We start from the raw sequence: 13,399 nt of genomic DNA, 5'->3' as shown, positions 1-13,399 counted from the left end.
GCTCATAGAGACCAGAGGCTTCAGATCCTCTGGAGCTGGGATTGCAGGTGGTCATAAGCTGCCATACATAGGTGCTGGGCACCAAACTGTCGTCCTCTGCTCTATCAAGCAGCATATGGCTCCAGAAGCCAGCTGTTACTTCCTAAAATTATGAAAACAGGATGCCTTCAACAGACTAACCCAGATGTGAACTTTGTAAAGTTTATTATATGAACCTGAAAAGAAAAAAATGTGCCCATTGGTGTGATAATGACATGGCTGTTATTGGAATAGCCAATGGCTTTCTAATAGGATTTGGTGCTCGATCTATAAGAGGGAAACCATGCTTAGTGTTGTTAAAACCTGCTCCCAAAACAGGAACGGATAGTGCTTAGACCCTGGGAAGGGGTTTGTGTGTGTGTGTGTGTGTGTGTGTGTGTGATAGTTACTTTATATTGGAGGGTGAGGGTAATGCTCCCCTCAGAAGCCATTTAATGCTAAATGAAAAGCCCACTGCAAGGTATGAGAAACCTGACATTGAGTTATTGGCCAGAAGGGGTCCCAGATACACCACACACATACACACACACACGTGCGCACACACACACACACACACACACACACACACACACACACAAACACACGTGCGCGCACACACACACCCACACACACACACACTCAAGACTGTTGTAATTGCTCTTGCTTGCCCATTAGAACTTGATTGTAAGATCTACCGCTGAAGATACTATGGAAATGACATTACAGTGATCTGGGAAATACATACACATTTGAGGGACTATGCTACAGAATGCAACTATGGAATATAACAGTCAAATGGCTGTGGATACTTTGAGAAAATTTGGTGATAAATCTCGGATTCAGTTGCTAAGATTTACCATCCAGGTGAATTTGAAAAGTCACCTGCAAATAAATATGCTGTGAGGTGTTTTCCATAAATGGTGAATCATGCATGGCTTAAAAAAAAAGTGTGCTGCCTACCAGATACCTCGATTAGTCATTTCTATCTTTTTGGAGGCAAAGCCATTAATTCTTTAAGGTTAAAAAATTTTGAAAATAGTTTAGCCAAGGTTGATTGAGTGTGGCCTACATGAGTCATGTGTGTGTGTTAGAGTTTCAGAACATATTTCTGAACCATAAAACAAGTTTTTCCCAAGGCTGTTCTGTGATCCATTTCCCAAAAGTATTGTAGCTAAAGTGAAGGCAACTGGAAAATACAGATTCAACTTGTTTAGACAGTCATTAAGACCTGACCATCTGGGCCACAGTGTCAGCCTGTGAGCTCCTTGACCATAATTTCCACATGCTATAATATTCTACATTTCATATGCTTATGTATTTATTCTTTTTGTGTGTTCTTGTGGTGTGTGTGTGTGTGTGTGTGTGTGTATGTGTGTTTGTGCGCACGCATGCGCATTTGTGTTTACAAGTATACAAGCCCATGATGGTACATGTTGAGGCCAAAGGTTGCTACCCATGCTCTCTACCTTATTTTCTCAGACACTATCTCTCATTAGAACTGGAACATGACTGCCTAGACTGTCTGGCTAGGAAACGTAAGGCATCTGCTGTCTCTGCCCAGCCAGACCCCAGTGCTGGGGTTCCATGAGCACAGCCACACCTGGCCTTATGTGCTGGTGTAGAGTCCTCAGACTCAGAGCCTCAAGCCGGAGCAGCAAGAGCTGTAGTCAGTGAGTGGTATACCTACCCTCATCCTTCGCAATTGAGAAAGTACGGCTACATAATCATTTTGTTGAATTTGATATGGTTTTTTTTTTGAGGAAGACAGATCAATATTATAATTCTTTGCACATTATTTAGACAGACAAAAATAAATAAATAAATGTTTCCCTGTTTCAAGTTGCATATCATGTCATTAGATTCTGAAGCTAACCTACTGGGAAGTCAGGCTGAGAGGCTGCAAAGCTTCTCAGTCTTTCACTTAGTTATGTGGGCTCAGCCCTCAATTATGTACCTATTTTCTCTGCCATACTGCCTCTCAAATGATCTATGAAGATGCACACTACCTAAAATTTTGAAATAATTTTGGAATACTTATGTGGATAAACATTTGAGTTCAAAGCTCATCTGAATCTTTAAGACTTACCTGTGAAATTTTAGAGAATATAAGAGATCACACACACACACACACACACACACACACACACACACACACACACAAGCTAAAATAGTCCATCACTATTGCAGGATGCAATAAAGAAAAGATTATAAAAAAATAATGCATTTTATACAAGGTGAGTTGATATTATTATGTAAAGAAGAAATTGAGACAGAGATATCAAATATTTCACTTGGGAAAAATAATCAGAGTAGAACTGGCCTTCACAACACACAAAACTTTAGGTTTTAAATTCTGAATGCACTACAAATATAAATTATTGATTCAATACATATTTATGAAACATTGCCATTACCTAATGTTACACAAGGCAGCACTGACTCACATTTAAAATTGTTCTTGGGCCAATTTTGTCATTTCAATAATATATAAATTCCTTAAGTAGATTTTTTTTGTTCAGCAAATATTTTCCAAGCACTTTCTCTGGCTCATGCACTGGGAATACAAAGCTAAGGGCACATCTGCCAGTGTTACCAACTCAATGTCTGCCCTTTCCTCCCATATCATCCACTTCAGCTGTGGCCTACAGAGAGTTTAAGCCACACAGTAGGAGCCAAGAGCGTTCACAGGCCCTGAACATGTGTACAGAGAAGAGGAAGAGCAGGGGCATGGGAGGAGGAAGGCACAAAGAGGAAAGGAGGGTACTGACTTCTGAATAGTCTCTGAGTTTAGATAGACTCTTCCATCAATTCTCAGTATTATCTCCATCAGAAGCTAATTCCAGGATGCTCATGGGCACCCAAAGCCATCAGTGTTCAAGCCTCTTAAATGAAATGATGTAGCGTTTGCATAAAATATATACATCCCCTCCTATATTTAAATCTCCTCTAGATTATGTACAATACTTAATGCAGTCTCAATTCTATGCAAGCTAGTTATACTATATTGTTTAGTGAATAATGACACTAGACAGAATGCTTGGATGTGATTTTTGATAACTGGTTTTGGTCAGTGATTGGCTGAATCCACAGATGGGAAATTCAATTATGGAGTATGATAGCTGCAAAGCTACCCTAATACGTTACTCCAATATAACATAGCAGGTGCGGGGTATGGCAATGATGACCGAGTGTCTAGTACCTGTGGTATGCAAGGGTGTTTAGCTGAACGTGAGAAGCTCAGGAAGACCGCCCCAAGGCCAAGGTGCTTCAGTATTCTAAACACCAGCAGAAGATACTATGTAGAAAAAAAAAAAAAAGAGTTGGTTCATTCTGGGTCATTCAGATAGAAGAGATCGAATATGCAAAGAATGACTTACAGGTTGAATGAATAAGTAGAAGGATCATGGTGTGTGGGTCCTAGGCTTTTGCTACTTTGTTGAGGAGAAGAGACAGAAATACAGGAACTCAATCATTCTAGAAGAAATGGAAAAGAGAGCGTTAGGTTAGAAAGCTCTTGCTACGTGGAACAGAGCACATGACTGAAAGCTGCATGCACTTGTACTGAGGCAGGGGTTTGGTTGTTTTGTTTGAATTGTGCCTGGCCGCAGGGAAGCACCTCTCTGGCTCTCTTGGTAGTCTTCTTATTGTCTCTATCCTGACCAAACCATCAGTGTCACAGCAGACACTTGAAGTGGGGCTGGAATGCATCCCAGAGTACCTTTCTTGTGCTGGGGAGAGAAGTCTTGCGGGAGAATCCCTCAAGGAGACTTTCCATAATCCTAATCCAATGATTAGGACAGTATAACATAGATAGAGCTGAGCTTCTTTTTTTGCATGGAAGTCTGTGAAATAAACATTAGTGTTTCAACCTCTTTGGAGGGAACTGCACTTGAGCATCGTGGAAGTGTGGAAGGATGGCTGCTGGCTGTGCTAACAGCATTATCTGCCACAAAAGCTGAGTGAATATTAAGACGGAGGGTTGGCAGTGTGTAACTATGAAGTTCCTTAGCATGCTTAAGGCCCGCATGGGAGCATTCATTCCCAAATACAAAAGAATGTGACAATTTTGATGTATCCTATAAATATCACCACCTCTTAAGTTTTCTCTTATGTATGGAAGTCTCTCAGTAATATAAAGAAGTGCCTTTTAAAACAATATAATGGGCTCAAAAATGCAAAAGTTAGATTTTCTGCCTTAGTCTTGCAGTTTAAGTCAGTTCTGAGAAGCATAATGACCCTTTCAGAAAGAACTAAGAGAAGGTGAATATTTGTGCATATCAGCCTCTTCCCAGCAACCTGATATATTACCTCATTAGGTCCTTATGCTGATCCTGTGATAGGCTTAAAAAGGAATCTGAGGCCCACTAGGTCAAGTACTTATGTCAAGTAAGAGCAGAGAGTGGAGCTGGCCATCCTTGGCTTGACTGTAAACAGAATCCCTAGGGTATTTTATCTACTTATCAGAAGGTAATGGTTTCCTGGGTATCTGAATATGTTAAAACATCTCACTTCTGTGACCACTGCTGCTTACAAAACTACTGAACATCAGCAACAGGCAGAAAACATCACATTGAGCCCTTCCTTGTCTATTAATTTATTCTTTCATATGATGCCTCTCATTTGCACAGTGCAAGGGAATCAGACCACACAGTGACAGGCAGACTCAAGATGACTCAGAGAACTTAAGCCCAAGCATTTGCCTGAGATTCGCAGAGTTTTCCACCTGCAGGTCCTTTCTCAAAGACATTACTTCTCTAACATAGAGCTCCTGAGTGTCTCCCTACATCCTGCTTTATGGATCCCCAGATGTTTATAAGTACTGATAAGATGCCAACAAAACAAGTCTCTCTCCTCTCTCCTCTCTCCTCTCTCTCTCTCTCTCTCTCTCTCTCTCTCTCTCTCTCTCTCTCTCTCTTTCTCTTTCTCTCTCTCTCTCTCTCTCTCTCTCTCTCTCTCTCTCTCTCTCTCTCTCTCTCTCTCTCTCTCTCTCTCATAGATTCCCATGCAGTGAATGGCAAAGACACATCTGCCTCCTGTCCTCAGGACCTGTGCAGTGGAGAATCGCTCTTCAGTTGCGTCAGAACTGATCTAGGGCAGAATCCTGTTTTCCCTCTTAACCCTGAGCATATAAGCCACATGCCAATTCCTTTCTGCTTTGATTCTTTGCAGAGCCTTCCTCCACCTTTCTCCTTTCTCTCCTCCTCGATCTCATGTGAAGCCAACCCCTCTGGGTGGCGAATCTGGACTCCCTGCCTCCAGGGAGACCTTTCCAACTGGCCTCAAACAAGGAGTGACATCATGAGAAAATATTCTGGTGGCTTCTGTCTGCTGTCTTCTTTTCAACTCTGCTGTCTGGCAGCCTCACAGTTCCCCTAGAACTGTGGCTGCTCATGAGTTATTTCTCTCAAAATTTTGTCCTCACTGGGCTCCAGTAACACTATTTTCCTTCTGTCATTCAGACTGTGGCAGTGGCAATGGCCTCCCGTATCATACCTCAGTGCTAACCAAAAGCTTTCTAATTGGACTTAAGACTCATTGCATAAGAGGGGCATCAAGGCTTGCAGGTATGTTAACTGTCCTCATTTGTTCTCTCCACCTGAGATGTATGATCGTTAGACTTCTCATGCTTGCTCTTCATCTGGAGCTGGGAATGGTGGCTTGCTGCAAGTCTAAAGCCAGCCTTGGCTGTACAGTGAGATCCAGGCAAGGCCGGGTTACAGACCGAGAATCAGTCTCAAAACAAAGGGAAAGCTGGTTCCTTTTATGCATCTGCCTAATCCAAATATGAGCCCTGACAGCGCCCGGATGTGTGAGGTCTCCTTTCCGTTTTAGTAGAATGGAAAGTCAATCTCAGAAGGTTTTGCATGCCTGTCCTGAAAAGATTGGGAGCTAACTCATTGATGACTCCAGCCATTTTGCTGGTACATGCAGCCCCCCAAAGTGCCTCTTCTCCCAGTGTGGGCCCTCTTTCTGCTATGGAGCCTGTTCTTTTGAGCTTTGAACAACAGCCACTTCTGCAAGCTTCGGAGCCTGCAAGCTGAGGACATGAATGAACTGAGTCATCCCCACAGAGATTCATTAATTTTAAGGCAATTTAAGATTTCTGAGTCACAGGCTTCAGTCATTTAGACTTTCCCAGCTGGCACTGTACTTGCCCACACACATTTTTCTTCAAAGATTGCATCTGTGTCTAGATGTGTGGTTCTGCCCACTCTCCATCAGTTTCTGAGAGAAATCAACCTCAGAGACGCATGCAGGGTGACACGATATCCATTTGCTGTGTGCCATGTGCATCTTAGCCTGCATGAGGGTTTAATGAAATTTAGTAGTCGGCTGTTTCACCCACATTCATTCCACCACAGACATTTGCAATTCTCAATTCTATATCCAACAAATATTGTACCCGGCCTCCCAAGGAAACTCAGTTGTACCATATGGTGACTCCACTCACTACACAATATTTAGCAACTTGATGAACAAGGAATGAATCATATCTTAACCATCTTGGCCAAATATTGTTTTATATAGCAACAGTATTAGTAATATATATGTTTTGCTTTTTTTTTAACGGTAGTACTTCCTGCTACGCCCACTGAAAATTAAGAGCTAGACCTCACTGGAAGTAGACTGCACAATGAAAGAGTTCTTGCTCATTAGCAATCTTCAGTTCAGCATTGCACTGTACATACGATACACTCAGAAGGTCTGCTTTTTCTTTTCCTCCAGAGCAGCTGCTCGGGTTGAGCAAGTCTCCCAGGGTAATGAAGCAAGGAATTCTGGGGCATGTCTCTATACTGAAAACAAAGGATGGGTGTGCTGAAGCTATCTCTTTCCCACCAGAGAGAAGCCCCTATAGTCCCAGGAGTCGGAGAAGAACCTTATCAAGTCTCTTTCGGGGGAAGGTATCTGTAGGGGCCGGTGGGGGGGGTCATCAATTTCTTCTTGCAGCCTCCATTTTGTCATTCAACAAGGATAACAATGAAGCCCTTTCTAAGTCAAAACATTGGAGGGAAGTGCTAAGTCATTCTTATAAAGGATGTAGGGACTATGGTACACACACACACACACACACACACACACACACACACACACACACGTAAAATGCAATCACCCCTTCAGTAAATGTACAAGCGGACAACTGGAAGATGCTGAAATGATTGCAATAAAATGTGGCATGACTCTGTCATAGCCATATGCTGAGTAGAAACACTTAGCTCTCAGGAGAGTCCCTGAAGATGCTCAAGATGAAGTGTGAATGAACAAAAATATTTAGGGAAGATACAAGTTATTTATCCCAGTCAAGAACATGACCTTTTCTTACTGGACAATATAAGGCAGTGACACAGAATGACAGGAAATAGGATATGTTTATAGCAATCAGGGGATATGGGTTAGCATTACTAGACTAACCATTATTTTATGAAAGTCAAGGAAGGCTTTAAGGAATTCTTCTCTGTCACAGCAACATTTCATTTCACTCCAGTCCTTTGAAAACTACCATACCCTGTCTCTGTGGGAAAATTGTTAGCCATGCAAAAGTGAGCTTATTAGAACTGGCAGAGAATAAACCCATGCTGCTGTATCTGGATTTCTCAGCATTAGTATCTAGGGAAAAGAAGCCACTGTTTTCATTCCTGGGAAAACACGGCCAGCTAGACTACATACTTATTAAGTAAAGAAATGGTTGGCCTCTTCCTCGAAAATTGAGTGCCTAAGATGAAAGCTACTGGGGTATGATGCAATCCACGTCTTTACAGGTGACCGAGTGAGTTGAGGTTGGAGAGTACCATCCCAGCCATCAAGAAGACTGATGTCAAGAAGAAGGAGCTGTGACTTGCAGTGCTCCTGCTGACTGGGTGCAGTCTAACACTGTGAGCCATCAGAGTCGGCTGTCTCAGTATGCACATGGCTGGCCTGACACTGTGAGGCCACTGCCACGCTGAGCAGAGGAGAGAAGAAATGACCCTCATCCACAGGGAGGTCCTGATCTATGAGAAAGACAATTTCACCCCCGACAATGAGAGGGTCGTCATCTAAAGATGCTGTTCAGAAAAGGTTGATCTGTATTTGACAAAAATCATCTTACCATGGGCTCCTGTAAGACTTTAAGTCTCTTTTACATAATCCGCCTTGGAAGAACTATGTGTGTGATGGGGTGATGCTAGTCTTAAGTGTCAACGAAAATACAAGCTGCTGGTGCTGCTGCAGAAGCCTTTCTTGATCAGGTGGTTTGAAACAGGAAGACCCGCCTCAAATGTGGCAGTGCCTGGTGGCAGCAGCCCCATAAGATCACATGGGAAAAGAAAACTTGGCTTTTTTTCCTGCTTGTGTTCACTCTTGCCAGCAAGGTGATCTGTTCAGCTGCTGCTTTCCTTCACCACTTTTAGGTCCTAGCTTCTGGTTTCTGCTGTAGACTGAAGACCAACAATTCTCCTGTTATCTTCCAGGCCTCAAGTGCCAGATTAGGATTGCTGAGATACTCAGCTTCGTGGACCAAACAGCTATAGGGTTCTTAGCCTCTCTGATGTGAGTCAGCCATTGGTGAAATACTTGGACCATTTCACTTAAGCCGATGGCCTAACACATCTTCCTTTAAGATACATGTCCATTCTACCAGTTCTGACATAGAGAACCCTACCTATTGACACTGCAATGCCCTCAGTTACTTTTGCTGAGGAAGAACCTTGTATTCCCCTTTATGTCCTGATGTCATGGGGAAGATGACATCACTGAGGCAGTTGGTGGCTACTACTCTTTTTTAAAAATATATTTTATTAATTTATTCATATTACATCTCAATTGTTATTCCATCCCTTGTATTTTCCCATTCCCCCCCCCTTCTATTCTCCCCTTACTCCTCTCCCTTATGACTGACTGAGGGGGACCTCCTCCTGTATATGATCATAGGGTATCAAGTCTCTTCTTGGTAGCCTGCTATCCTTTCTCTGAGTGCCACCAGGCCTCCCCCTCCAGGGGACGTGGTCAAATATGAGGCACCAGAGTTTGTGTGAAAGTCAGTCCCCACTCTCCACTCAACTGTGGAGAATGTCCTGTCTATTGGCTAGATCTGGGTGGGATCTCAAAGTTTACTGCAGGTGTTGTCCTTGGCTGGTGCCATAGTTTGAGTAGGACCCCTGGGTGGCTTCTACTCTTGTCTGGAAGGAGTGAAAGAGTTTCATTTACATACCTACCATCTCACTAGAAGGCTGAGCTCCCCCCTTCCCTGTAGTTTCTTGATCACACCCATTTGTTGAATGTACAGAAGCACACCGAGCTCTCAAAAGGCCAACACCTCTGCCTTCCCAATCTCCCAGGCAAAATGTAGAGTGGCTCATGTGCCTTCTGTGCTGTTTTTCTATTGGTGTAAGCAGCTTCACACTGCTCAAATTCATGATGGGTCAGAACCCCCTTCCCAGATCTGAGATTCCATTGTAAGCCTTTGGCCACAGCATCTTTATGTGTGTGGCCACCTTTAACTTGACACAGTTCTATTTCTTCTTTATGTCACTTCCTGAATGCAAGAATTATTATTATCTTTCCTTCTTCGGGAAAGAATATGATAGGAAGAAAAAGCAGAGTATCTCAGATGAAGAAATAGATCTGAAAAAAATATAAATTACACACACGCACACACACACACACACACACACACACACACACACACACACACATTCATACCAGCTTTGTCACATCACCTTGAGATTTTGTAGAATCCACTTTCTTGTACCCAGCTCCTTCTGTGATACCTGTCATGTAGAAGGTGATTAATAGACAGAAGTAGCCTAGGTGACAAGAGCTTGCTAGTATACTTGTTGTCCTAAGAATAGATTTCTCACACTGAACCTCGCAGGAAAGGTGCCAGGGGAATCTTATTGCAAAACCAGCAGTTTATTGGGTTGACAAAGAGAACATTCAATTAAAGCAAGTTTCAGAACACAAAGGAGTCATTTCAGTTATGAAATGTGTACTTTTTAAAAAGTAATCATTTAGAAATATCCTACAGCATTTGAAGACTGGCTGGCAAATGCAGCCTCTTTTGGCTCTGGCACAGACCGACTGAGATGTTTTGTGGGCACTAATGGGCAGAGGCACCTGTTGATTCAGTGCCCCAGCACTTTCTGCTCCAGTCAAAGTGTTAGCTATATCTTCACAAAACACCAGGCTCTTAGAAACATGCCAGTCACAGACCTAAGAATAAGGATGCTATCTGCCACATGCTCTTCCTAAGCCCTAAAGCTATGGAGGGAAAGACAAGTCCAAGGTCCCAAGACCCACCTCATCTCTAGACTAGAACTATCTGTCCAGTCTTGGATCCCAGAGGAGTGCACTGGTTAATATGTGGCATGAGACCAAGATGGCACAAGGCAGACGGCCTGCACCTAGCCATGGGGCCACCATATCAGACAAAAGGAGCCCCTGAGGATATCAGAAGACTATCAACATTCCTGAGGCAGGTCAGGTCAGTAGATTTTAGTCTCTTTATCTTCTATAGTTCTGATATGTGGGCCCAGAGAACACTGTAGCCACTGACTTCTGAAGTGGGTTTCCATGATTGAGCTTTCGGATACCCATACCCCTGTGAATTCTTGTTGGGTTTGGTATGGCCCTGGCAGCTTGTCCATAGTGATCTGGAATGCCAGTTCCAAGAGTAAAAACTGTAACTCTCTTCAGGCGTCTCCTTTCTGGCTCTCCTCACGTACTATATATCATAAAGCACATTGTTATAATGGCTGCCCTATGGGGAAAGGCCATGCGTGTAGAAACAGAGGGCGACCTCCAACATTCAGGGAATAAACGAGACCCCCAGTTCAACAACATTTAAATAACATGAAAACATTAGCCTTATGCAACTGTATGAGAAGAGTTGGAATCAGATCCTTTACATTTGAGTCTTCAGGTGAGACCCTAGGCCAGCGCTGCTCCTGGAATATACCTCTTGTGAGGGCCCTGAAGAGCATGACAGAGAAACAAAGCCACACCGAGATCATGCCACTAAGTTTGGGGAGGTCCCTTGTCATCTACTAATAGATAGCTACTGCCGGCATATAAAAGAAGAATACAATTCTGTAGGTCAGCCAGTACATGTGATTTCTGACCTCACCAGGGACCAGGGAGGAGTCTTGCTGAAAGAATGAATTCCTGGTGCTTAGTGAACTATGGCCTGTCTCCCATGACCGAGGCCATTGCCGTGTTAATCTTTCCTGCAGTTCCTGCCTTTATTTTCAGCAAACCCTGGCTGCTGCTTCTCAGCCTAGAAGGCCAGTGCCTTTTTACCTCCTGGAGCTGATAGGCAGACTTCTAGAAATGTTTCTCAGACGCCAGTGCTGGTGATTAAATCCAGGGCCTCACATATGGTAACTAAGCATTCTACCACTGACTTGTATCTTCAGTCCTCTTTTCAGGCTCTTTTGCCTTGAGATAGAGTCTCATTCTTGTGTTAAAAATGGCCTTCCTTAAATTCACTGTATAGCTCAGGCTGGCCTTGAACTTGCAATGCTTCCTCCAGACTCAGGTGTGAGGCAATGCCTAGCTAGAATATCTTTTCTTGGCCTGCTGATACTCGGCTTGGATTGAAGGCCAGCTCAAATGGTTTTCCTGCCTCGACTCCATCAATTTAGATTCTTTTCCTTTAAAAATTTTTCTTTCTTAGTGGATCTCATAGGAGAAAGAGTATTGTGTTATGTTATGCATATTATATTATATTATATTATATTTCCAAGGACTTTACTAGATAACTCAGCAAAACTTCCTTTACTGTTTAGTAATTGTAGCTTCTACTGTTTATGGTAGGATTGTTTTATACAAATCTGCATGCCCCTATGATAAATCTTCTGTACAAAGGCATAGCCATTCTCTGTGATGTCATTTATAAAAGAGGTCACAAAGGATAGCGATATAGAGTGATTTTGTCCTCCCACAAAAACACAGACTGAAACTCTAACCTGTATTATGAGTTGTATTATCAAGGGTTCTTTAGAAGAACAGACTGTAGAGAAGGAATGAATATATACATGGGGGGTTATTAGAGTGATGTACAGGCTGTGGTCTGGCTATATACCAACACAAGATCCAAGAATCTAGCAGTTTTTTAGATAGTCTTCAATGTATGCCCGAATTCTGAAGAAGTAGGTTGTGGTGTCACTTGCTAGTAAGAGAATGACAGCGAGCAAGGAAAGAGAGTGAGCTTCCTCCTTCCATGTGCTTTTTTTATAGGCTGCCAGCAGATCTAGATTAAGGGTGTATCATTCCACCTCAAAGAACTGGATTAGAAGTGGGTCTTCCTACTTCAAATGATTTAATTAAGAAAAAAACATATGGGAGTTCCCAGCCCCTTGGGCCTTAGTTAATTCTAGATATAGTTGAGTTGACAACCAAGAACAGGCATTACATGAGTGATGTATATATAGTCAGGGGGCTAAGGCCATTAAGCAGATGCTCATCTTGCTTTCTTTTCTTAATTCAGTCCAAAACCATAGTGCACAGGGATGGTGCTAGTCACATCTGTGGTGCATCTCCCCTCCTCAGTGACACCACCAGGAAATACCCCCACAGACACACCTAGAAGTTCCCTGCCCAACCCCTGCCCAACTCCAGGTGATTCTAATTCCTGCTTAGGTGACAAGCAAAGGTTGGCCATCAATCACATCCTTCTATCTCTTTAGAACAGTGAACAATTCTCTATTTAAGCTACCCAGTCTATATATTTTGTTTTGGCACCTTGAGCTCTTGAGATAACTGACCAGATTTTGATTGGCCAGACTCTCAATCAGTGTTACAGATGGAATAGATCCACACAGTGGGGGAATGTTCCAGGAAATTAAAAAACAAACAAACAAACAAACAAACAAAACAAACACATGACATTGAACTCCATTAGTGTTTCCTAGTGGAACAGATTATAAAATAGATAATTCTCTCTCTCTCTCTCTCTCCCTCTCTCTCTCTCTCTCTCTCTCTCTCCCTCTCTCTCTCTCTCGCCTCTCCTCTCTCCTCCTCTCTCTCTCTCTCTCTCCCTCTCTCTCTCTCTCTCTCTCTCTCTCTCTCTCTCTCTCTCTCTCTGTGTGTGTGTGTGTGTGTGTGTGTGTCTGTGAGTCTCTGTTTGTATAAGGGGAATTTAATAGATTAAGTTACAGGTCATGGTATAGCCCAACAATGGCTGTCTCACACTGGCGAGCCTGATAATCTGGTAGTTGTTTGGTCCATGAGGGTGAATCTCTTAGTATCATGATGTGACACTGAAAGCCTGGAAGATTCCAGGAGACTTGCTATTCTTTCACCCACATTGAAAGTCTGAAAAAGTTCCTTTTAGTATCATTGAAGGAATCGGCAGTAGCAGGGTAGACAAGCTGACAGTGAAAGTGATGGCAAAAGGAACAAAAGA

The sequence above is a fragment of the Acomys russatus genome, chromosome 1, assembly GCF_903995435.1.
Source record: "Acomys russatus chromosome 1, mAcoRus1.1, whole genome shotgun sequence".
NCBI classification, from domain to species: Eukaryota; Metazoa; Chordata; class Mammalia; order Rodentia; family Muridae; genus Acomys; species Acomys russatus.
The sequence above is the reverse complement of the archived record's forward strand: the minus strand, read 5'-3'. Positions refer to the sequence as shown.